Below are 26,018 nucleotides of genomic sequence, written 5' to 3' on the forward strand. Positions count from 1 at the left end.
CCATATATCCATTCATCTGTTGATGGACATCTTGGCTGTTTCCATAGTTTGGTTATGGTGAATTGTGTAGCTATGAACATAGCTCTATGTTTTTCTCCTGCTCCTGAGCCAGGTATCCAGGGGATAGGCAGATCACTGCTTTCAGTAAGCCTGTTTACTGGGCTATGCAATAGAATATCCTGGAATCTTTCGGTGGTGATCAAAGAAATGGCAGATTTAGTTTGATCCTGTTTTAGATCCTTAATGGCTACACCTAGGGACAGGCATTTTTGCTGTTTGAGGATGAGGCTTATTTTTTAGTTACTTCTTGCAGAGAAGCAATAGTTTTTTTTATTCTGTGAACTCTCGTTATGCTGTCCAATGGAGAGTTTTGAAGAGTCTGGATTTTTTCTGCCTTTCCACATCACTGGATAATTCATTCTCCTTATTAGCTGATACTGTATGAAAAGATTTGAGTACCATCTCTGTGGGTGAAACTTTATTTTCTGATTGAGTTTCTCTTACAGTGGCATGCCAGGTAACAGGAATGTCTGATTTAGATAAAATTTTGGGCAGAGGAGTTTTCTCTCTTTTGGTGTCATTATTAAAAAGGGGGCTTTAAGGTGGAAGACACAATGGGTAAGTTAACATGAGGAAAGGAAATTTCATTCTTTGTTTTGGGATACTGTTTTATGATTTGGCCCCTGTGTACTTGCAAGAGGAGAACTGCTATCAAAACAAAGCACTTGTCTATGGCTTTCAAATGGTTTGCTAGTTGGAACTGTACTGTCTCTTGAGAAGGGAACTGTGATTTCTTCCATTTTTTTCCCCAAGTTCTGTGACCATATTCTTGTCAGAAAGTTCAGTTTTTTTGTGTAAGGTATCCAACTGAATGACTTGATGAATCTGCCAAATTATTTACCTGTCCCTGAGCCTTCTGAGATTTTGCAGAAATGGGGAATTGAGGAATACTTCTATTGCATACAGGTGCTGCTAATGGCATATGAAGGACTTGCTGAGGAGGAGCAGAAAATGTATTTCCATTCTGTCTAACCTCAGACACAGGGATCATTCCCACCATTCCCTGGAGTACAGGTTGGACTGGAGAAGCAATTATGATGGCAGAGCCTTGTGAAAAGTTTGGTGACACAGCTTGGTTGACAGCAGATAACACTGTTTGACCTTGGTGGTGTCTGTAAATGAGGTGGTGGAGGTTGAGCAGACATAGATACAGAATTTCCAGGCAACACCATTACATTAGACTGAGTGACTGTTGTTCCTAAGGCTGCTGGATCAGTCATACAAGTAGCTACGAGAATGTTATTTGAACTGCCAAAAGTTGTGCTTGTGGCTGGCATCAACTGTATGTATCTCCATCCTTGGAAACACATGGTGTATCAGTGGCTGGAAAGGCAAGTCTATCTTCATTTTGAGTATTGTTCACTGTAGAGTCCTCAGGTTTGAGTGTTAAAGGCTCTGTTTTACTGGGGCTAAACCTCTACTTCAGGAGATACAACAATACCTGCAGTTTCTTCTGAAGATGGGCATTTAACTAACTGCGTATTTTTTGAAGGTGAATTAACTGGAGAAGACAAAATTATAGTTGGCAAGTTTTCTCTGCTAATACTAGATACAGCACTGTTAAGTTCAGTCTCTGAGGAAATAAATGGGTCATCACTAATAATAATTTTCAGAGATGATATTTAAGGCATCTGCCTCTGTTGATCTGTCACTAGAAGGTTTATCAGCAGTATTCTGGGATTTAGAATGAGAATCTCCCACTGAAGAGCAGCCAGATTCTACAGCAAGAGAGTGACTATTCTTTACAGAATCACCTTCGGAAGGGGTCAGTGCAACTTCTCCACAATTATCATTTCTACCTAAAGAGAGAAAAAGAGAATCTCTATCTTCTTTCATAGAAGATGAAAGCTCTTGTGAATCCAAAATGACTTTCTCAGACTTGCATGGCTCAGTTTTGTTTTCTATATGATTTAATTCAATAGAAGTTGAATCATTAGATGGCTGTTTAACTGAAGAGATTGGATCTTCAAGACAAATTTCTCCTTGTCCAGATACATTTAAACATGAACTTTCAACAGGCACAGGTAATGTTTTACTTTGAGGTGAAGAATTATCTTGGCAATCTGATTATTAATTTCAATTTTACTCCTGTGAATTTCACTAGAATCTGGTAACTTGGAACCATGAAAATTAGTTTCACATCTTACCATATTGTTTGAATTTTCAGAAAATTGACATTTTTTGAATGGCTTTCCAGATAATGCATTATTTGGGGACAAAAGGTGAGAACTTTTCCCAGAGAGAATTAGATTTTCATTGTTAGTTTTACCACCAAGTGAAACAAATGAAGTCACTGGTATGTCATGCTGACCACATTGTAACTGAGATTTGTTTGGCACATTTGGAGACAATGAATTCTTTTCAACCTCTATATCCATTTCAGTTACAGTGGATAAATGACTGGTGTATAATTCAGCACAATGCTGATTACATTCAGTATCAGAATTTCCTCTTTGCTTAAAGTCATTCAAATTAGGCACGGATTCAAAGGTAATGTCAAGGTTACACTTCTGTTCAGTAGGTACAGCTATTTTAAAGGCCTTTTTCTGGATGCTAGAGCCTATTTGGGAAAAGTTTTCCTGAGCTTCCTATCTAAGCACATCATGGTTGTTGCCATTCTCCAAAGCAGTTAATGCATCTTCATTTTGATAGGATGTACAAAATGGGGGCTGAGCAGGTTGACCACCAGATTCTTCTGTTCCAAAAGAACTTTTAACTGCTAGATTAGTTTCTTCTGCTAAGACTATACTGGGATTGGTTTCCATATGCTGAGGGGAAATGCTTTGTGATATATTTTTACTAGCTTTTGTTTTACCATAATCAAAGAGATCAAAGAGTGCCTGAAATGCTGGGTCTGATTCTGTCTGTTCTAATATATCCAGTATAGCTTCTTCAGACATGTGGATTTCACTTAGAAGTCCCAGGAATTCATCATTTGAAGTCTCTGGCTCAGTAGGGTTGTTATCTGTTTATTTAGGTACTTGAGCAATATTGCTGTCACTGACCAAAAATTTATTAATGTTTTCTGCTAGCTTTTCTTGAAGAGATTTGTTGCTTAATGTTTTTTTCTCGTGTATTTTCAGTAACCAATTGTTTTTCTGCTGCAAATGCGTTTGGATCCTGGAAATTCCGCATGGTTGTATGAGGCCCAGATAAATTGATACTTTTCTTTTGAGATTCACTTTTGTGTCTACCAGGAGACATTAAACTGGCATGAGTTTTCCTTTCCTGAGGACCAGGAATGATATTTAAAGTCTCTCCAGTAGTTACAGTATCTTGTGACTGTGAATTGTTGACCACTACAAAATTTGACCTCATTAGAGTTGGTATTTGGCCACTTGGTCTAACAGTTTATGTAGTTGTCAAAGGAGGAGTGGTAAACTGTCTGGAAAGATAAGGTAAAACCAGCAACTCTGAGTTGGCAGTAGCTGTTTGAGATGCAAGCCTTCTGTCATTTGATTTCTACAATTCCATTTCTTGTTCGGGCTGATCTGAGAAAGTGTATGGTCTAACTTCTTCCACAGAGATGACATTATTGCTGGAATATCATTTGATCTTTCTTTTGCTTTCATAGCTACATATTCATTCAAAATTGCTGTCAAGTTTTTTCCAAATAAGGACCAATACCAGCCGGTCTACGTCTGAGGGTAACAACATGATCCAAGCCGCAAAAGGAACCATGATCAGAGACGAGACTTGGTTATTATTTATATATGGGCAAATGATTGTGCTATGCATTGATTTAATATCCTGTTAATTTACTGAATTATTTACTTTGTAGTAATTTAGTAATGATTCACTAGAGTTTTATTAGAAAAGTGTCAAACCAGTGGCAAATAGATGTAGTTTCCTTTCTTTTTATCATTTTTTTTTAATTGGTGCACTGTATTCATACATCCAATGGGGTAAAAAACTTCTGTAGACATACATGCACACATTGCCCAGTTAGCCCCTTCCCAATTCCCACCCCTTTCCCTCCCCATCCCTCCTTCCCATGCTTGGCTTAGTGGTTGATATCTAATATCATAGCAATTTATCCAAAATTAACAATGATAATCTCACATAACAGATTCATTTGTCTGATATCAAGCTTTTAATCACTTAGAGATAACATTTTAGTATTTCTTTTTGCTTTCTTTCTTACCAGAGGATATTTTTTCTTTTTTTTTTTTTTAAGGTGAAGCAATCATACATTTATTTATTTATTTTTCAGAAAAAATCTATCCTAACCTGAAATATTAACTCTAAATACCCAAAACGATCTCGAAAAAGAACAAAGCTAGAAGATGCACATTTTCTGATTTCAAACCTTATAAAGCTACAATAATTGAAACAGTGTGGTTCTGCTATAAAGGCAGATATATAAACCAATGGAGTAAAATAAAAAGCCTAGAAATAAATTCTTCCATATATGGTCAAGTTATTTTTGACAAGGTTTCCAAGAACATTTGGTGAAGGAAATAATAATCTTTTCACTAAATATTGTTGAAAAATAATAATTACATGAAAAATAATAAAATTGGACCCTTACCTAACACCATATACAAATATTAACTCAAACTAGATAAAAGACCTAAATGTAAATCTTAAGACTATAAACTTTTAGAAGAAAAAATGGGTCATAAAACTTCACAACATTGAAATTGGCAGTGATTTCTTGGATATGATTTCAAAGGCACAGGCAACAAAAGAATAAACAAACTCCTAAAAAATAAAAAATATATTGTACATTCAAAGACAATGTAAACAGAGTTAAAACTTACTGATAGAATGGGATAAAATATTTCCAAATGCTATATCTGAAGGTATATTAATATTCTAAATAGAAATCCTAATAATTAGCAACAATAAAAGCAAACAATACAATTTAGAAATAGGTAAAAGACTAACATAAATAATGAATCTCCAAAGATGACCAGTCTTAGTTGTTTGCTGGATGGAAAATTTTGTTTCTCTGGTTCTGGTGTGTATTACCTATTTCTTCTTTGTAGTTAATCTCTTTGAGTATTTTCTCTAGCACTGGTTTTGAAGACATAAATTCCTTCAGTTTCTGTTTGTCATGGAAGCTTCTTATTTCCCCATCTAATTTGATAGAAAGTTTTGCTGGGTAGGAAATTTTTGGCTGGAAGTTGTTTTCTTTCAGAGTTTGGAATATGTTACTCCAAGCCCTTCTGGCTCTCATGACTTGGTTTGGGAAGTCTGGAGTGATTCTAATTGGTTTGCCTCTGAATGTCACTTGGCCCTTTGTTTTTGTTGCCTTTAAGATTCTCTGCTTGGCTTCCACATTGGTCATTTTGACAATTATGTGGCATAGGGATCCTCTTCTCTGATCCTGTCTAAAGGGAGTTCTATAAGTTTGCTGGACCTGTGTATCGACCTCTTGCTCTGTGTTTGGAAAATGTTCTGCTATTACTTCCTTGAAGAGATTATTGATCCCTTTGGTTTCACTTTCTTTTCCCTCCTCTATTCCAATTATTCTTAGGTTAGCTCTCTTAAAATGGGCCCATATTTCTTCAATGTCAGATTCCTGCTGTAGGATTTTTTTTTTCTAAGTTAGAAATTATGTGTTCGTTTTTGGAGTGAATATCTTCTAGGAGCGAGATTCTATTCTCCATGTGGTCTAATCGGTTGTTTATACTTTGAATTGAGGCCTTTACCACAATGATCGCATCCTTTATTTCTTTTAGACTTTCTCTAAATTCTTTTCGAAGGTCCTGTATTATTTCTACAGTTATATTCTTCTGGAGATCTCTGAATTTCTGTGTTATCTGGTTCTGATGATACGGGGTTGTGGGCATTCATTGATCTATTGTTTCTCTTTCCCATGATTTCAGAATTTTGTGCCTTCCCTGGGTCACTACGACTTCACTTAGGGTGCTTTGTATATTGACTCTGTGGTAATCTCAGCCGCCACTGTTTCCAAGGAGATTATCAAAGCTGTGCAAGTCCCTGGGAGTGCAGTACAGGGATTTCTTCTTTAGGGGCCACAATTTTACTCATGGTTATTGTGCGCGCAGATCAGGAGCTGTCGCGGGGTGTGGTGAACTCGCTGTTGCTGCTGGCAATATTGTGCCGCTGTCACGCCCTCGGCTGTGAGGCTGGCATATTTCTTTTCTGGTTTTGAGCTCCGTTCTGAGTCCCTGGAGGGCATGATGAGCTTGGGCATTGGGAGTTTTAGGCGTTCTTTGTGCTGAAAGAACTGCTGAATTACACCCGAATGAACTGCAGCTGCTCACTTCAGCTCCTTGTTTACCTTTCCTCTCTGGAGCCTGGTGCTGTGAGGGAAGATGGTACCGGCGTGGCTCCACGGCCGCATTGCGTGCTTGATTTCTTTCCTGGTCTCTGGTTGTTCTTCTAGTCTTTTTTTCTCTGTCCATTGTGTTTACATTTTTTTTTCTCCGTTGCTAGTGTTTTCTGGCTATGAAAAGCGCTGATTTTGTGGCAATAGAGATCGAGTTTTAGCAGGACTCGTAAATGCTGCTTTCCTTGGTCACCATCTTCCCCTCCTTTCTTTTTGAATTCTTACATTTCTAATTGATTTGTTTATGAAGTTGCATTGTTTAGTATCTTCAGTATATTATGGAATAGAAGTGAAGTTAGTGATCATTCTTGTTTCTTTCTGATTTTAGTGCAAATTCCTGAAATATTATCTATTGAATGTGATGCTGGCTTTAGGATTAAGGTTTGTCTACATATGTTTGAATTTGTGTGTGAGCATATATTATATGTGTGTGTGTGTGTGTGTGTGTGTGTGCGTATAAATTTAGGTTAAGGAAATAATCTTCATATGTCATGTTCTTGGGTAGTTCATTTTTGTGGAATGGACACTGAAATTTCTCAAAGGCTTCTTTAGTATGTATGGAAATAATCTGTTTCAGTTCTTTTCATTTGGTGTAATTCTGAGCTTCTATTATTGAACCTATTTTATTGTACAGGAATAAATTTTAATTTGATATAGTATTAGTTAATATGGTATCCAAGTGTGTTTACTAATACTTTATGTTGCACTTTTATGTTGGTATTTATATGTGATACTCGTTGGTAATGTTCTATTTTTTACTATTTCAGCTTTTGGTATCAAATATCCTTGCTTCATAAAAATAATTTGGAGGTTTTATATAATTATTTTTGTTTTAGAACTATTTCTCTTAGATTGGGATCTTCTGGACCTTGAATCTGAAACCATCTTATTCTTCTTTTACTGTGAGATAAAATTTTCTTTTTTACTCTATTTTTATCCATAGGATTAGGTTCTCTCTCTCTCTCTCTCTCGCTCTCTCTCTCTCTCTCTCTCTCCCTCCCTCCCTCCCTCTCCCTCTCCCTCTCCCTCTCCCTCTCCCTCTTTCCCTCTCTCCCTCTCTCCCTCTCTCCTTCCTCTTCCTCTCCCCCCACTGTGTGTGTGTGTGTGTGTGTGTGTGTGTGTGTGTGTGTGACTAAGGATTGAACCAAGAGACATTTGCCTCTGATCTATACCCTCAGACCTATTTTAGTTTTCATTTTGAAACTGGGTCCACTGAAGTAATTGCACTGGCAACCTGCCATCCTCCTGTTTTCTATCACATTTATTCCTTATTCTGCCTTATTATATTTTTTCTTGTGCTTATTTGATTTTGCATTCCCCTACTACCCTTTCTTAAAGACCTGATTGGCTGGATATAATTCATTTACCTTCTTTTTTTGTGTGTTTGTGATACTAGGGATTGAACCCAGGAACATTTTACCTCTAGCAGCACCACCATTTCTATTTTATGTTTTTATTTTGAAATAGGGTCTCATTAAGTTGCTGAGGGCCTCGCTGAGTTGCTTATTCTGGCTGTTAACTTTGCAATTCTTCTGTGTCAGCCTCTCAAGTACTTGGATTACAGGAATGGGCCACCACACTGACTTACCTTCACTTATTTATTTTATTGGTACATTACAGTTTCACATCATAATGCGGATCATATTGACAATGGCATATACATTCACAAAATACTTGGTACCCTCCTTTTCCCTTTCCCCCACCCCACAATGAGTCTCCATGTTAGGCATACTACATTCACACTTATACACATATTCAAATGTAGCTCCTCCATTAATAAACCTCAGCCTTCTTCCTTTCCTACACTTCCTTTCTAGCTTTGCTGAGGTTTCCCCTCCATTATCTGGAGTCCTTCTGCTATCCATAATACTCCCTAGTTTGGGCATATTAGAGAAAACATCTGTCCCTTCTCTTTCTGTGCCTGGCTGATCTCACTTAACATAATGTTCTCCAAGTCTTTCTATCTTGAGGATGACATGATTTTGTTCTTTATTATTGCTGAGTAGAATTCCATTGTGTGTATTTCCCATAATTTTGCAATCTAGGTTGCTTCCGTATTTTGGCTATTGTGAATTGTGCTGCTATGAACATGGGTATGCTTATATTACTGTAGTTATCTGATTTCAACCCCTTTGGAAAGATACCCAGGAGTGGTATAGCTGGATCATATAGTATATCCATTCCCAGTTTTCTAAGGAATCTCCACAGTGGCTGAACTAGTTTGTACTCCCACCAACAGTGTAAAAGAGTTCCTATTTCCCTACATCTTCACCAGTATTTGTTGTTATTTGACTTCTTTATGCTTGCCTCTCTGATTGGGGTTAGATGGAATCTCAGCATAGTTTTGATTTGCATCTCCCTGAGAGCTAATGATGTTGAACATTTTTTTATATATATATTGGCCATTTATATCTCTTCTTTGCTCAAAACCAATAAAACACCTAGGAATAAACCTAACCAAATATGTAAAAGATCTCTACAATGAAAACTATAAAACATTAAAGAAATTGAAACAGACCTTGGAATGTGGACTGATCTCCCTTGCTCATAGATAGGCAGAATAAATATCATTAAAATGGCCATTCTGCCAAAAGTGATCTGAAATTTTTATGAAACTATCAACGACATTCTTCATAGACCTAGAAAAATCAGTCATTTATTTTATATGGAGAAAGAAAACACCTAAAGTAGCCTAGCAATTCTCAGCAATAAGAACCATGGAGGAGGCATCACAATCCCTGACTTCAAATTATACTACAGAGCAATAGTAGTTAAAACAGCATGGTATTGACACAACAACAGTCATACAGACCAATGGAACAGAATAGAAGATACAAAAACAAACCCACACACCTATAGTCAATAGATCTTTAACAAAGGGGCTAAACTCATACGCTGGAGAAAAAAATAGCCTTTCCAACAAATGCTGCTGGGAGAACCAGCTATCCATTTGTAGAGATGGAACTAAATCCTTACCTCTCACTGTACACAGGAATCAACTTGAGATGGAGCAAAGACTTGGAAATTAGACTAGAGACTGTGAAGCTATTAGAGGAGGGCATAGGCTCAACTCCAGTATATAGGCACAGGTAGTAACTTTCTCAACAAGACCTCTAAAGCATAGGAAATTAAAACAAGAATTAGCAAGTGAGATGGCATCAAACTAAAAAGTTTCTACTCATTAAAGAAACCATCAAGAACCAAAAGAAAAAGCCTACAGAATGGGAGATCTTTACCAGCCACCACTCTGATAGAGGGCTAATATCCAGAATATACAAAGAGCTCAAAACACTCTACACTACCTTCATTTTTTTTTTTTTTTTTTTTTTTTTTTGGTGGTACTGGGGTTCCTGGAAACCCTTCTACCTCCGGGCTACACTCCCAGACCTGTTTTATACTTTTTTATTTGGAAACAGGGTCTCTTAAGCCAGTACTCCTGGCTTCGATCCTGTGCGATCCTCCTGTCTCTGCCTCCCAAGCTCGGGGATTACAAGCGTGTGCCACCACACCCGGCTACCTTCATTTTTAAATGTTTATTTTAATAAGTGTTTAGGTTATAATTTTTCCTCTGGTTACTGCTTTATATCACATGGATTTTGAAATGTTTTTACCTTTGGTTTTCCTTGAATACTTGTATTTTTTCTTCACCAAAAACTAGTTGAGTAAAAGTTTCTTAAATTTAATGTGGGAGGCATTATATTTTTGTTAATATGTAAGCTTTTTACAATGAGATTTGGGTATTGTTTGTACTTATTTTACACATTGAAGTATACCAGTGCTTTGTTACTTTTAGTAGATGATCAAGTTTTTGCATGTGTGTGGTACTGGGGATTAACCGAGGGGTACTTTACCATTGAGCTACACCCCCCAGCCCTTTTAATTTTTCATTTTGAAATAGGGTCTTGTTAAGTTGCCCAGTATGCTCTCAACTTGTGATCCTGTCTTAGCCTCTCAAGTTGCTGGGATTATAGGTATGTGCCACTGGGCCTAGCAGATGACCAGTCCTTGTTAGTCTCCCATGTTTGCTTGAGAAAAAGATAGTTTCTCCTTTCAGAGTATACAGTTAATATAGACCCTAAAATCTGCCTTATTGGTTATATTGTTTATGACATCTATGTCTTTATTTCAATTTTGCCCCGTTGATTATTTTATACAGGAATGATGTTTTAAAGTCTTAATATATTTCTGTCTCTTTGATTTTCCCATAGTTTCTTTTTTAAATGTCATTGTGCTGTTTGATGGCTGTATTTTCTGTGCTCTTATTTTCTGTGTTTCTTTGATCTTACAGGTCTTTAAGGGTTTTTTTTAGAGGGGATTATTTAGGAAAGTTTGTGATTTTGTTTTGATTAACTTGAAAGTTTTTAAAGATGCTCTGAGCCTACTATTTTTTTATTTAATCTCTTAGTATTGTAATACTTTCTATTAATAGAGTTATTTTTGGCATTCATTTACATTCATATACTATACATATTTACATTCATATTCACTATCAATAAACCTATTTCAGTTTTCTTTTTTCCTTACTATTGTCATGTTTTAGTTGCACGAATTTACATTTTTAAAACTTGCACAATTTTAGCCAGGCGTGGTGGCGCATGCTTGTAATCCCCGCGTTTGGGAGGACGAGGCAGGAGGATCTTGCTAGTTCGAAGCCAGCCTCACTGGCTTAAGAGACCCTCTTTCCAAATAAAATATAAAATAGCTCTGGGAGTGTAGCCCAGAGGTAGAAGGGTTTCCAAGAACCCCAGTACCACCAAAAAAACCCCCCAAAACTTGTACAATTTTTATATGGTTCTTTATCTTCAGTCTTATTTTTAGATATGATTAAATATACTAAATGCTACCTCTTTTGATCTTATGGCCAAAGTTACTGAGTCATTTTTTGATTGCATGAAGCTCAACTCCTGGTACATTATTTAAGAAGTGCCAATGGGCCTAGCATTCTCTTGTATGTTTAAAACTTTTTAAAAATGTTTTTATTAGTGCATTGTAATGGCACAAGATAAATTCTTATTGACCTATTCATATATACACTTATCATTATATTGTCTGTTTCCTTCTCCAAACTTATCTTTTCCCGTTGTCTTCCCTCCCTTGATCTCCTTGCATTACTGTAGTGGTCTTCTAATTTTCATGAGTTCTTTTTCTTTCTTTTTTTTTTTTTCTCTCTAGCTTCCACAGATGAGAGAAAACACATGATTCTGATCTAGCTTATCTCACTTAGCATGATCTCCATTTTCATTCATTTTCCTGCAAATGACATGATTTTATTATTTTTTATAGTTGAGTAAAACTTCATTATGTTTATATACCACATTTTCTGAAACCATTCATCTGTCCATAAATACTTAGTTTGTTTCATAATGTGGCTATGGTGAATTGTGCTGCTACAAAACATGTTTAAAACTTTATAAAAATAGCATTGATACTTGAAAGATAAGCCTCAATGGACTTCTAATACTTTTGTTAACATTTTATTTTCTTGAAAATGTTGCTCTATCTTTGCCTTGATCTACATGTTAAATATGGAGTTTTCTGGGGTTTTTTGTTTTTAAAAATTTTTAAGATATTTTCCTGTATTTTATTTATTTTTAATATTTTTATTGGTGCATTGTAGTCATACATCTTAATGGAGTACAAAATCTTATATTCTTCAGGTCATCTGTATTTTGATTTTAGCAGAGCATTAAGGAATTTTTTATTTTTTATTTTATTTTAATTTTTTTTTTTTTTTTTTTTTTTTTTTTTTTGGTGGTACTGGGGTTCCTGGAAGCCCTTCTACCTCCGGGCTACACTCCCAGACCTATTTTTACATTTTCATTTGGAAACATGGTCTCCTAAGCCAGCGCGCGTGGCTGGCTTCGAACCTGCGCGATCCTCCTGTCTCTGCCTCCCAAGCACAGGGCTTACAAGCGTGCGCCACCACGCCCGGCTTATTTTAATTAATTTTGTTTTTTGGGGGGACTGGGGATGGAACCCAGGGGCATTCTACCTCTGAGCCATACCTCTAGCCCTATTTTTTAGCCTTTAAATTTTTTTTTTTTTTAAACAGGGTCTCATTGAGTTGTGAAGGGTCTTGCTAAATAGCTGAGGCTGTCTGTGAACCATGATCTCTGCCTCTTGAATGCTAGGATGACAAGTATGTGCCACCACGCCTGGCTAAGGAATTCTTTATTATAGGCAAAAGACTAAAGAAAATGCTTCAGTGGGAATATTGTATTCAGTGGGTGAAATTTTATTTGTCCTCTTTCCTGGTTTGGTAAAATATTATTTAAACTAAATATTAAATTGGAATTTAAAATTAACTTATTTTAGAAATATTTGTTCACAGGGTGTATTCATTCAAGTTACCCCTCCATGCTAGTCTGGTATAGAGCTGTACCTATCCTCTGTATTTCTATCTTTCTAATAAATTTCTTTAAAAAAAAGAAATATTTGTTCACAGAAAAGATACATATTTAGAAAAGACTATAAATTTCAAGAACAATTTTAAACATTGTATGATTAGGTATTTGTTATATTATTTATTTATTTTTGCAGTACTGGGGATGGAATCCAGGGGCAGTCTACCTTTGAGCTAGACCCCCAACCCGATTTTTTATTCTTTATTTTGAAACAGGGTCTAAGTAAATGCTGGAATTACAAGCTTACACCACCACACCCAGCTTATTATATTCTTTAATAAAATATGTTTCCACAAACCTTCCCTTATAAATAGATAAGTATCATTCCTTTAGACTACCTAAGCTAAGTTTTAAGATTCTTTTACTGAGTTTAGAATATAATATGGTGTGGTCTAATTAATAACTGGGATGTTAGGCTTATGAATGTTAGTACAGTATTTGGAAAACAAATGTGTCTTCTTTCTTTCATTGCCAGAAGTGAGGCTAAGAAGTGATTTTGGAGAATATCTATTTGGCTATATCTCTAGTGTCACAGTGAAGAAAGCTGATGTGGTTTAATACCATAACTTTATTTCAATGATGCAGATTTTCCACTTACATCTGGAAGGTCACCCTTTCTTGATTAGAAGCATGTTCTTTTTTGCTGGTGAATACGTACTCCTACTTGAAGCCTTTCTTCTTTTTCTTCTTTTTTCTTGTGGTACTGGGGATTGAATCCAGGAGCATTCTACCTCCAAGGTATACCCTCAGCCCTATTTTTTTTTATTTTATTTTACTTATTTATATGCAGAACTGGGAGCTGAACCAGGGTCATTTTACCTCAAAGCTACACCCCCAGCCCTATTTGTTATTCTTAATTTTGAAACAGGATCTCACTAGGTTGCAGAGGGCCTCACTAAATAGCCGAGGCTGGCAGTGAACCTGTGGTCCTCCTGAGTCTCAGCCTCCCAAATACTGGTATTATAAGTGTGTACTACCACGCCTATATACATATATATGTATGTATGTATATGTGTATATATATCCTATATGTGTATATATATAACATGCATATATATGTATATATATATAAAACAAAAACCTATATATGTGTATATATCTCCTATATACATGATCTCGCTAGGTTGATGAGGGTGAGGGTCTCACTATTTGCTGAGGCTGTCCTCAAACCTGCGATGCTTGTCTCAGCTTCTCAAGTACAGTGATTACAGACATGCAGCACCACACCTGGCTATTCTTGATTTTGGTTTCTACAAATCTTCTCCTTTTCTGATTTCCTCTAATGTGTAATGTGTTATTTATTTATTTATTTATTTATTTATTTATTTATTTATTGGTGGTACTGGGGTTCTTGGAAGACCTTCTACCTCTGGGCTACACTCCCAGACCTGTTTTATACTTTTTATTTGGAAACAGGGTCTTTTAAGCCAGCGTGGCTGGCTTTGAACCTGTGCAATCCTTCAGTCTCAACCTCCCAAGCATGGGGATTACAAGCATGCGCCACCAAGCCCAGCTGTAATGTGTACTTTAAATGTGTGCTCAGAACTCATTTTTCTTGCATTATCTGATATTATATACTAGGGTGAACTCTTGGAGGCCTATAGGTAGGTATACTTCCTTTCTTCTTTTGTATTCTTCAGATTACCTTATTCATGTTTCATTTGTGTACTCCTCAGAAATACTTTATTGACTGTCCAAACAGGAGGCCAGTTTTGATGCTACAGCCGTCGTCTCACTCAATGTGGGGTGTGCCTTGACTGTAAAGCTTTTCCTCATTGTGCTCCCTGTGTTTCTGTTCCAGAGCTGCCTGCTAAGTCAAAGAGGATGACCTCACAGGTAGAGAACACTTGTCACCTAGCCTTCTTGACTGCTGGGAGTTGTACTTGACTGAGTCAGGGAACCAGTTCCTAGTCCCAGCTCTGCCACTGAGCAGAGTTGCAGCCTTCAGCAAATCATTTAACCTGCATGGACTTTGACTTTCTAGTTATAATGTAGAAGACCTTCCACTAAGTGATTTCAAAAGTTTCTTCTAGCTCTAAAAGTATTAAAATATATATTTTAGAGAATTATAAAATTCTATAAAATAAGATCTCTGGGCATTTAATGCTCATTGCAGAAGGTTGTGTTTAATATAAGTTTTACAAAGTGTCTTGCCTATTGTTGCAAAGCTAAGGAAGTTAAAAAGCTTAAATTTAGATAAAAAATTTAGTGATTTGGGAGAAGGAATTATAGCACATGACCTGTATCTCATAACAAAATAACTCACTTTCAGAGTTCCTAGGATATCCATAGGGTAGGGTCAGAAGCCTCATTAAAGTTGCTTGTTGACTGTTTGTTGGAGGGAATTCTAACACAATCTGTTTATCAGTCACAGTTGCCTGTAAGATGGAGTGTGAAGTGGGTTTGTAAGAATTTTACATCGTATGTGCACATTACATGGTTACCATTAAGCAGTACCATTTTCTTTGTTGAACATACATAAAATTTAGTCCCAATAATACCTCTTTATTTCATTATCTCAAGATAAGTGTTATATTTCTTAGCTTAATGATGCCATAATATTGCTAGGTATTACAGCTGGTGAGGCTGCTTTAAAAATTTTTTTATCACATGTTAGTGTTTATAGTTACTCATACATAGCATGTAGTCCCATGCATATTATTATTTTTCCTAGTGAGATTCTTTTGTACATTCTCAGTTAAGAAAAAACTGGAAATTGTTTCTGTGACTTTAATTACATGAAATTAAAAATTAATATTTTACAAAATTTATATTCATTGGCTTAAGAATATGCACTATCACTAAAGTTTTCTTTGTCTCAGTATAACTATTTTTCATGTGACTATGTTGTTTTGAATTTTGCTAACTTACTAGATGTACAGTTTTTAAATAATCAGTTCTATTAGCTATTTTGGAATTCTTTCAGTATGATTTGTCAAATGAAGGTAAACTCATCTCCAAATTTTATTTTATCTACTTTTCTGTGATATGTTAATATTATCTTTTTTCTGAACTCCAATTTGTTAAGTTTTTTTGTGGCAATTATTTATTATTATTATTATTTTTTGTAATCATACATCACTTTGTTTTTTTATTTATTTATTTTTATTGGTGCAATGTATTCATACATCATAATGGTATAAAGAAAATATTTTTGTAGACATACATGCACACATCGCCCAGTTAGCCCCTACCCGTTCCCCACCCAGTTCCCTCCCCATCCCTCCTTTCCATGCTTGGCTTAGTGGTTGACATCTAGTTTTATAGCAATTTATCCAATATTAACGATGATAATCTCACAAAACAGTTTCATTAGTCTGATACCAAGCTTTTGATGACTAAAAGATAACAGTTCAATATTTCTTTTTGCTTTCTTTCTTACCAGAGAATATATTTTTCTTTTCTTTTTTTTTTTTAGGTGAAGCTATCATACATTTATTTATTTATTTTTCAGAAAAAATCTATCCTGATATGGAATATGGACTCTAGATACCCAAAACAATCTCAAAGAAGAACAAAGCTAGAAGATGTATATTTTCTGATTTCAAACCATATAAAGCTACAATAATTGAAACAGTGTAGTACTGTTCCAGAGGCAGATATATAAACCATTGGAGTTAAATAAAAGCCTAGAGATAAATTCTTCCATATATTGTCAAGTTATTTTTTTTATTTTTTTATTTTTTAACAATTTTTTATTGAACATAAATAGTATACATTTACACTATATACAAGTTATTTTTTTTACAAGGTTTCCACTAACATTTGGAGGAGGAAATAATAATCTTTTAACTAAATATTGTTGAAAAATAATAATTACATGAAAAATAATAAAATTGGACCCTTACCTAACATATTTACAAATATTAACTCAAAATAGATAAAAGACCTAAGTATAAATCTTAAGACTATAAACTTTTAGAAGAAAATCTGGGTCATAAAACCTCACAACATTGAAATTGGCAGTGATTTCTTGGATATGATTTCAATAGCACAGGCAACAAAAGGGTAAATAAACTCCCTAAAAAATAAAAAAAATATTGTATATCCGAAGACAATGTAAACAGAGTTAAAAGTTACTGATAGAATGGGATAAAATATTTCCAAATGCTATATCTGAAGGTATATTAATATTCCAACTAGAATTCCTAAAAATTAGCAACAATAAAAGCAAACAATACAATTTAGAGATAGGTAAAAGACTAACATAAATAATGAATCTCCACAGATAACCAATCTTAGTTGTCTGTTGGATGGAAAATCTTGTTTCTCTGGTTCTGGTGTGTGTTACCTATTTCTTCTTTGTAGTTAATCTCTTTGAGTATTTTCTCTAGCACTGGTTTTGAAGACATAAATTCCTTCAGTTTCTGTTTGTCATGGAAGCTTCTTATTTCCCCATCTAATTTGATAGAAAGTTTTGCTGGGTAGGAAATTTTTGGCTGGAAGTTGTTTTCTTTCAGAGTTTGGAATATGTTACTCCAAGCCCTTCTGGCTCTCATGACTTGGATTGGGAAGTCTGGAGTGATTCTAATTGGTTTGCCTCTGAATGTCACTTGGCCCTTTGTTTTTGTTGCCCTTAAGACTCTCTTTTGGCTTCCACATTGGTCATTTTGACAATTATGTGATGTGAGGATCCTCTTCTCTGATCCTCTCTAACTGGGGTTCTATAAGTTTCCTGGACCTGTGTATCAACCTCTTGCTCTTTGTTTGGAAAATGTTCTGCTATTACTTCCTTGAAGAGATTATTGATCCCTTTGGTTTCACCTTTTCCCTCCTCTATTCCAATTATTCTTAGGTTAGCTCTCTTAAAATGGGCCCATATTTCTTCAATGTCAGATTCCTGCTGTAGGGTTTTTTTTTCTAAGTTAGAAATTATGTGTTCGTTTTTGGAGTGATCATCTTCTAGGAGCGAGATTCTATTCTCCATGTGGTCTAATCAGTTGTTTGTACTTTGAATTGAGGCCTTTACTTCATTAATTGCATCCTTTATCTCTCTTTGGCTCTCTCTGAATTCTTTTCGAAACACCTCTATTATTTCTACAGTTATTTTCATGATTTGATCTTCTATAAATCTCCAAATTTCTGTTTTATCAGTTTCTGATGTTGTGGGGTTGTGGGCGTTCATTGCTCCATTGTTATTCCTCTTTCCCAATATTTTGGAAATTTGTGCCTTCTCTGGGTTCTTCCCTGCGTCACTACGACTTCACTTAAGGTGCTGTGGACCTCGAGTCTGTGGTATCTCAGTTCCTACTACTCCTGTACTGGGTTGTATCGCAGAGTCTCAGACCCTGGGATTCAATCGAGGCTGCTTTAGACCGTGGGGGGTGCCAGGTTGGGCGTTCTCCTATGTTGTAATATCTCTGCCACCACCACTCCCCCACTGGGTCAAGTCCCTGGGAGTACAGTACTTGGATTTCTCCTCTAGGGGCCCCAATTTGACTCACTGTTGAGTGCGCAGATGGAGCTGTCGTGGACTCGGTGAATTCGCTGCTGCTGCCGCCGGTAGCAATATGACGCCACTGCTGCGCCCTCGGCCGTGAGGCTGGCGTATTTCTTTTCTGTTTTTGAACTCCACTCTGGGTCCCTGCAGGGTGTGCTGAGCCCAGCCCCTGGGAGCTTTAGCTGCTCTCTGCGCCGAGAAATCTGCCGAATCTCGCCTGGCTGTTCCGTGGCGGCTCACCTCGGCTCGCTGTCCGCCGCTCCTCTCTGGAGCTTGGTAGGCTGTTGAGTGTGTTGGTCTGGTGCCGTCCGGTGAACTCGCCGCTGCCCCATACATCTCTTTGGAATACAAGACTTGAGAGGATATGTAAGCACATATCATCCAATAAATCCTCATCCAATCCCCATCCCATTCCCTCTCCCTTCCTTGATCCCATGCTTAATTGGTGATTATCTTTGATATAATTGTTTATGCACCTCATAAGTTTTAAAGAGATTACATTCTCCCCCATCCCCTCCCCTCTGATTGTTCACCTTAATTGCTTCTCAATAGGGCCCTTTCTACTACTCGACCTCCTCCTGTTAGCTCTTTCCTCCTAGTTCTTACTAATTAGGGAAAGCATCTGGATTTTATTTTCTGTGCTATTTGTCTGTGCATGCCGCACTGCAAGTTCTGATCCCACTCTTGATGGCCCCAGTAGTGGCCTGGCCACCCGGAGGACTCTGATCACGACCTCGCTGGCTCAAGCACCGGCCTTGCCTCATGGGAGGTCCCGATCCTAGCCTCTCTGGCCCCCATACCGAACTAACCCCTTGGCTGGCTCCTCTCCCGGCCTCAGAGGCCTCAACACCAGCCTAGCCTCACGACAGGCTCCGAATCCAGCCTTGCTGACCCTGGCACTGGCCTAACCCCTCGGCAGGCTCCTATCCTGGTCTCACAAGTCCCAGCTCCATCCTTGCCTCCGAAGTTTCCGATCCCAGCCTTGCTGGCCCCAGCACTGGCCTTACCCCTCAGCAGAGTCCAATCCCAGCCTCAAAAGTCCCAGCACCGGTCTTGCCTCATGGCAGGCTCCGATCCCGACCTTGCTGGTTCTGGCACCAGCCTAACCCCTCGGCTGGCACCGATCCCTGCCTCAGAGGCCCCAGCATCGGCCATACCTTAAGTCAGGCTCTGATCCCAGCCTCGCTGGCCCCGGCACTGGCCTAACCTCTCGGCAGGCTCCTATCCAGGCCTCGGAGGCCCCATTACCGGCCTTGCCTCATGGCAGGCTCTGATCCCGGCCTCGTTGGCCCCGGCACTGGCCTAACCCCTTGGCAGGTTCTGATCCCAGCCTTGGAGGCCTCAGCACCGGCCTTGCCTCGTGGCAGGCTCTGATCCTGGCCTCGATGGCCCCGGCACTGGCCTAACCCCTCGGCAGGCTCCGATCCCGGCCTCGGAGGCCCCAACACCAGCATTGCCTCACGGTTGGCTCCGATCCCAATCTCACTGGCCCCGGTACCGGCCTTACCCCTCGGCAGGCTCCGATCTGAGCACCCTCTTCACCCAGCAGGTTGTCCCACGTTCCCAAGTGTGCGTGGTGGTAGTATTCTGCCTCTGAGGTAATTTCTTCAAAAGTTCCAGGTGTATTACATCAGATCTCTGCGTCCCCTGAGTACTTGCCACTGCCAATGTGACTTCCTCCACCATTTCAAATCTTTCCCCAGCTCTTTTTCCATACTACATAATGTCCAGTGTTCCTAAGCATGCGCAACAGTAGCATTCAAAATTTGGGGTCATTTCTTCAGAGGATCAGGGTGGGTTGGATCAGATGTCTGACTCTCCCAAATCCAAGTCTCCACTGGCATCTCGGCCACTGCTGCTGCCACCGCCTTCCTCCTAGGTCTCCGCTAGACTCTCTCCTTACAGGTTATGTCCAGGATTCTTAACTGTGTAGAGAAGCAGCAGTCCTCCTTCATGGGGAAGTTTTCCAAAAGTTCCAGTTCAGATAGATATGTTTTGTCTGCATCTTCAATACTCTAACTGACTCCAGGGCCATCTTAACCCCTCTCGAATATTTTTCTTTTTCGTTTCCCTTTCTTTTTTTTTTAAATAAGAGACGAGAGTATGTGTGGTTTGGGGAGGATGTGGGATCAGGCACTTGGTAGCGATAAAAAATTTTTTTCTTTCCGGGTGGGAGGGGGGTCTCCTAAGGGTGCCCCACCCACACCCACCCACCCACCTGGGGTCTGGGCCTTGGGGCTCAAAATCTCCGTGGCCTTCCGGGTGGGGGGGTTCTCCTAAGGGAGCCCCGCCCACCGGCACCAGCCCACTTGCCCAGGGTCCGGTTGGGGTCAGGGCCATGCAGCCAGGACCTCCAGGACCTCCGGTGCATTCTGGGTGTGTGTATGGGTCACCTAAGGGTGCCCTGCCCTGCGAGCCCACCCTTCCGGGGTCTGCCCGGACCTCCAGGGCCTTCTGGGTGGGGGGTCACCTAGGGGAGCCCCGCCCGCTCCCACCCACCCTCCTGGGGTCGGAGCCATGGGTCCCGGACCTCTGGGGCATTCCCGGTGTGTGTGGGGGGGTCGCCTAAGAGTGCCCTGCCTGCGCCCGCTCACCCTCCCGCTTGTTAAGTTTTTAATTTTTTTAAAGTAACCAAATGCATGATTACCTTAATAGTGTTTTTATTAGCAAAATTTATTCTACATAAATTTTGGCAGTCTGTTTTAAATCAGTTTAGAGATATATTTTAAGAATTTATATTTCAAAATACTATGAAAATGATAGATTTCCCAATATTGACTATTAGAGTCTTATTATTATTGGAGGGTAGTCATTTATGGAAAATACTGAAGAGAACAGCATAACAAACATAATTCAGAACTATGATGTCCTAATAAAATTAATATTTTTGAAGGCTATTTTGATACGACTGAGAATCTTTTAAAAGTATGTAATTCTTACTCTAGGCAAAATGTGCTTCTTTTAAAATTTCCTATTGAAAATTTTTACACATACTGAAAATTTTTCATGCATACTGAAAATACATAATCTTATATTTTTAAAACAATTTAAAATTGTGTTATTTTTTTGGCTCAAGTATTTTAAAGTAAATTATAAGTGTCATGACATTTTATATTTATTTTGTATCTATTATGCATGGACTTCCAAAAACTAAAGATAACTCACCATATTATCATCATGTCATTACCACTCTTAAGAAAATTTATACAATTTCTAATTTTGTTGTTTTGTTTACTTTTTGGTAGTGAAGATTTTACCCAGAGGCATTCCTCCAAGCTATACTCTTAGCTTTTTTAATTTTTTGTTTTGAAATGGTCTTACAAGGCTTCTGAGAGATTGCCGATGCTGTCCTCAAACCTGGAATCTTTTTATTTTAGCCTCCCAAGTACTGAGATTATGGGCAATGCAGCACCATGCCTGGCTTAAAAATCATTTCATAACATCAGGTATCATTTTATTATTCCACTTTCTTTTTTATATACTTTTATTGGTGCATTATAATTATACATCATGGTGAGATTCAAAGTGATACATTCACAAGTGCATCGTCACTTGGTGTATTTTTCCCTGTATCCCATCCTGCTCCTCTCTTCTCCCTCCCTGTAACATCTTAATGGTTAACATGATTGGTTGCAATACCTTCATATATTGACATAACATTATTTGAATTATTCTCTTCCTCAAGCTTCATTTTTCCCTCCCACACCTTCCTCCCACTTACTTTTTTCTTTCTTGTAACATTCACAAGAAGATGGAAATACAGATAATTTTTATTATTTTTAACTAATAAGATTCCAGTTCTTCAGGTCTCTTTTTTTTTTCTCATAACTTAATTCAGTAGACCTCTCAGTACCATAGTTTCCCCTTCTGTAAATCAAGTAGCCTGTGGTCTCTTTTATCTCTCATAGCCTCTGACTCATGATATAAGATTGGTAGTTAGCTACAGGTCTGAATTAGGAAACTATTGGTGTAGAATCAGGTGAAAATGGTTTTTTTCAGTTATATGTGCTAATCATTTAGGGGATCAAGTTATTAGTCTTATAAATAGGAAAACTAATACTATAAATTGATATTATTAACTGATATAGTACTAGCAGATGGCACAGAACATGGGATATAGTAATAATTCAATAAATGAGTTTATAAGTGAACAATGAGAAATTGAATAGATTAATGCATAAATGAATTTATTAATTAGCCAATCAGTATTTGGGAGTAACAGGTAGAGCCAGCCAAGTTTAGCTGTTCATAGTATAGTCAGGGACATTAACTTAGGCATTATACAACCCTTAAATTCCTAGTGGGAGAGATGTGGCCACTGTATCAAGAGACTTTCACTGTTTAATATAGCCATAATGAGAAAACTCTGAAGGCATATTTGCAAAGAGAAACAGAATGGGGATTCATATGGATTGAATTATGTCCCCTCAAAACCTTTTGAAGGTCCCATCTTCAGCACCCGTGAGTAAGACCTTATTCAGTAATAGAACCTTTGATGATCAAATTAAAGCCAAGTCATTATGGAGGATCCTATTCCAATATGATTTGATGTCTTTATAAAGAGAGGAATTTGAACACATAACCAGACATACAGAGAGGAAATATGAAATGGAGAGTCAGGGAGCAGACCATCTACAAGTCAAGGAATATATCATGCCACCAGGACCAAGGAAAGAAGTATGGGACAGGTTATACTTACAGCCTTTAGAAGCCCTCTTTAGAAAATAGCATAGTTTAGCCAGGTGTGGTGGCACACACTTGTAATCCCCGTGCTTGGGAGGCTGAGACAGGAGGATTACACAGGTTCGAGGCCAGCCTCAGCTACTTAGGGATACTCCCAGCAATTTAGTGAGACACTGTTTCCAAATAAAATATAAAAAGATGTCTGGGAGTATAGTTCAGAGGTAGAAAAGACCCTGGGTTCCACCTCCAGTACCACACACACAAAAAGAAAATTGCATAATTTATGATTGTTATTCTGATAAAAAAAATCTTATCTTGCTCCATAAGAATTCTTTAGATTTATGAAATATGACATATATTCTAGATGTTATTTTCATATGTACATATACATACATATACATGTATATAAACATACATATATAATTATTTTATTCATATTGTATTATATTTGTATGTATATATTAGATATTATTTTATAGCTATTGCTATTTTGCTGGATATTGACCTAAGTCTTGTTTAACTTAATTGATCCTTTCAATACCACTTGGGGGGTTAGCTTTTATTTTAGATGACAAAACAGAAGTACAAAGAGGTAAAGTAACTTTGCTGAAGATATCAGTAATTACAGGATGTAAGACCAGGATTCAAATCCAGGAAATCTGATTCTAGAGCTCTCATTTCTATTTTTTTTTTAACTTGGAAACAGGGTTTCACTAGGTTGCTAATAGTCTCACCATGTTGTTGAGAGTATACTCGAACTTGCAATCCTTCTGTCTCAGCCTCCCAAGTTTGAAATTACAGGCATATTCCACCATACCTAGCTCCTTAACCATCTTTCGTTGAATCTCCCAAATTAGAAACTGCTGCCATTTGAGCCATTCGGGCTGCTCCTGACTCTCAACATCTCAGGATTCTTGGCTTCTTGAGGAACAAGAAAAATTAACCTTTTTTTCTCCCATCAATTGTTACTCTATCACTCAAGTCTACATAAACTGACCAAATTTAGATTTAGTTGGTTAGGCCAACGAGTCACCAAGTTTTCTTGTTATAAATGTGATTAATCATTTTCTTTCCAAAGCTTCTCTTCTCTTTTTTTCTCTATTCATTGAATCTTCACTTATCCATCCAATCACACTGTCTTCAGAATTCTCTCTCTCAGCTCACTCATCCTGTAATATTTGGCCCTGCTTGTCTCCCTTCACCAGTGCCCTAGCACAGCCTCCACTGCCTTTTGTCTAGACTACAATCATATTCTGCCAAATGGACTCTGTATCCTTCTGTCAATGCTGATTATATTATTCCTTGATAGTCTGAGTGACAGAGTAATATGCTTGATACATATCATCAGCATATTACTCTGTCACTCAGGTCTACATAAACTGACCAAATTTAGATTTAGTTGGTTAGGCCACTCATCACCAGTCACCAAGTTTTCTTGGTATAAATGTGATTAATCATTTTCTTTCCAAAGTTTCTCTTCCTGGTCAGTTTATGTAGACCTGAGTGACAAAGTAATATGCTTGATACTCTGAGTGACAGAGTAATGCTGCTGATACTATTCCCTCAGTGACATATATTTGCTTGTAAAAGTTGTGTCCTAACTCCTTACCACAGTGTCAAAAGCTCTCTACAAATGAATGCAAACTTTTTTTCTTTTTTCTTATATTGTGTTTTCAATAAAAGTTTGCTACCAGTACACATGGGCCCACACCTTGGTTTTCCTTCTTATGGTTTTCTGCTTCCCTATTTCTGTCTGGGGAAATCTTGGATATTTTTCAAGGTACAACTTAAATGTTGCTTCTTTTTCTGCATCTTACTAATGGAAATAACCTCTGCCTCAGAAATTTCATACGCTATTATGCTTTTCTCAGAGTGCTTCTTACTTCTAGACCTATAGATGTGTGCATGTCATCTCCTTTTCCTTTCTATGGCCATAAGAAAAAAACAACAATAAAAAAAAAAATACCTCAGCATTGTAATTGGACTGATTTAAGTTCAAACCCCAACTTTTCCAGCTACTAGAAGTTTGTTTTGAACAGTGCACCAAACCTTGCTTGCTCATACTATTTACTGATCTTCCAAAGGCCTTAAAGTAAGTTTTGTTTAAAGTAATAAAGGTTAAAAAAATTTGTCTATGTAAAATATTTAATGCTATCATTTAGTGAGAATTCAGTGAATCTACATTTATTCTTCTTGCTTTTAAAAAATATATAATACCCAGTAGTTTGTATGCTTAGTGCTAAAATATGTGTGGAAAAAATTTAATTTATCCAATTATTATTATTAAGCTAAGTCAATAAAAGTTTATTTAAAACTATTGAGCAGAAGGCCTTAGAGTAGGTGCTGTCATGGATACAAAAGTACATATTGCCCTGGCCCCTCCTCCCCTAGGATCTTATAGCCTTTAAATGTGGAGGCAAAGCATAAATAAAAGCTAAATTATTTTGTACATTAATAAAATAGTAAGTCCATGTGGACACCAGTGAAAAAAACAGTAAATTGCCTTGTGTAAAAGGATCTACATGCCGGGCATGGTGGCACACACTTGTAATCCCAACATTCAGGAGGCTGAGACTGGTTGCTGTTCACAAACAGCTTCAGCTACTTACTGAGGCCCTTGGCAACTTAGTGAGACCCTGTTTCAAAAAAAGGAATAAAAAATAGGGCAGGGGGGTATAGCTGGGGGGTCGAATGCCCTTGGGTTTTATCCCCAGACCCACCAAAAAAAAAAAAAAAAAAAGGATCTACATGTCAGAATAGGGGTCAGGTGTGAGTAATGACTCTGGGTATTATGAGTATGAATACAGAAGGTAAAAAGTGAAAAAAAAACTATTTCTGATAGCTCTAATGAGGTGCTGGTAGAAGATAACAGCCCTTTTCATACACTACTTCATGGAGAATTATCACAGAGTGCTCTTTAATAGTTGGTTTCACCCATTTATCCAGAAAAGTAAAACCTTCATTGAGCCTACAAGCATCAGGAAGCAAAGGAGACTTAAATTAGTATAGAACACAGAACAGGAGACTGTGGTGTATATGGGTACAGCTTTTGGTTAAGTAAAAGAGGGAGTCGAATTTTGAGATCGGTTTGCTTAGTATAGAAAAACTTGTATTTTTGTATGCTTATACT

The 26,018-nt window shown here is 37.6% G+C and overlaps 1 protein-coding gene and 1 pseudogene across 2 annotated transcripts in view; one reads left to right on the forward strand and one right to left on the reverse strand.

Annotated features, from left to right (window-relative positions):
* VRK2 (VRK serine/threonine kinase 2) overlaps positions 1 to 26,018 on the forward strand; it is a gene marked incomplete at both ends in the record, with an annotated part of 108,706 nt that overhangs the window by 43,030 nt on the left and 39,658 nt on the right. The gene's annotated exons all lie outside the window — the stretch shown is intronic.
* On the reverse strand, positions 290 to 20,545 carry LOC308274388 (protein NPAT-like; annotated as a pseudogene). Its single transcript has 2 exons — positions 20,420 to 20,545; positions 290 to 3,695 (listed from the first exon to the last, which is right to left on the reverse strand). The product of its transcript is annotated as a protein NPAT-like (transcript).

Source organism: Muscardinus avellanarius, assembly GCF_963383645.1.
Source record: "Muscardinus avellanarius genome assembly, chromosome: 15".
In the NCBI taxonomy this organism is placed as follows: Eukaryota; Metazoa; Chordata; class Mammalia; order Rodentia; family Gliridae; genus Muscardinus; species Muscardinus avellanarius.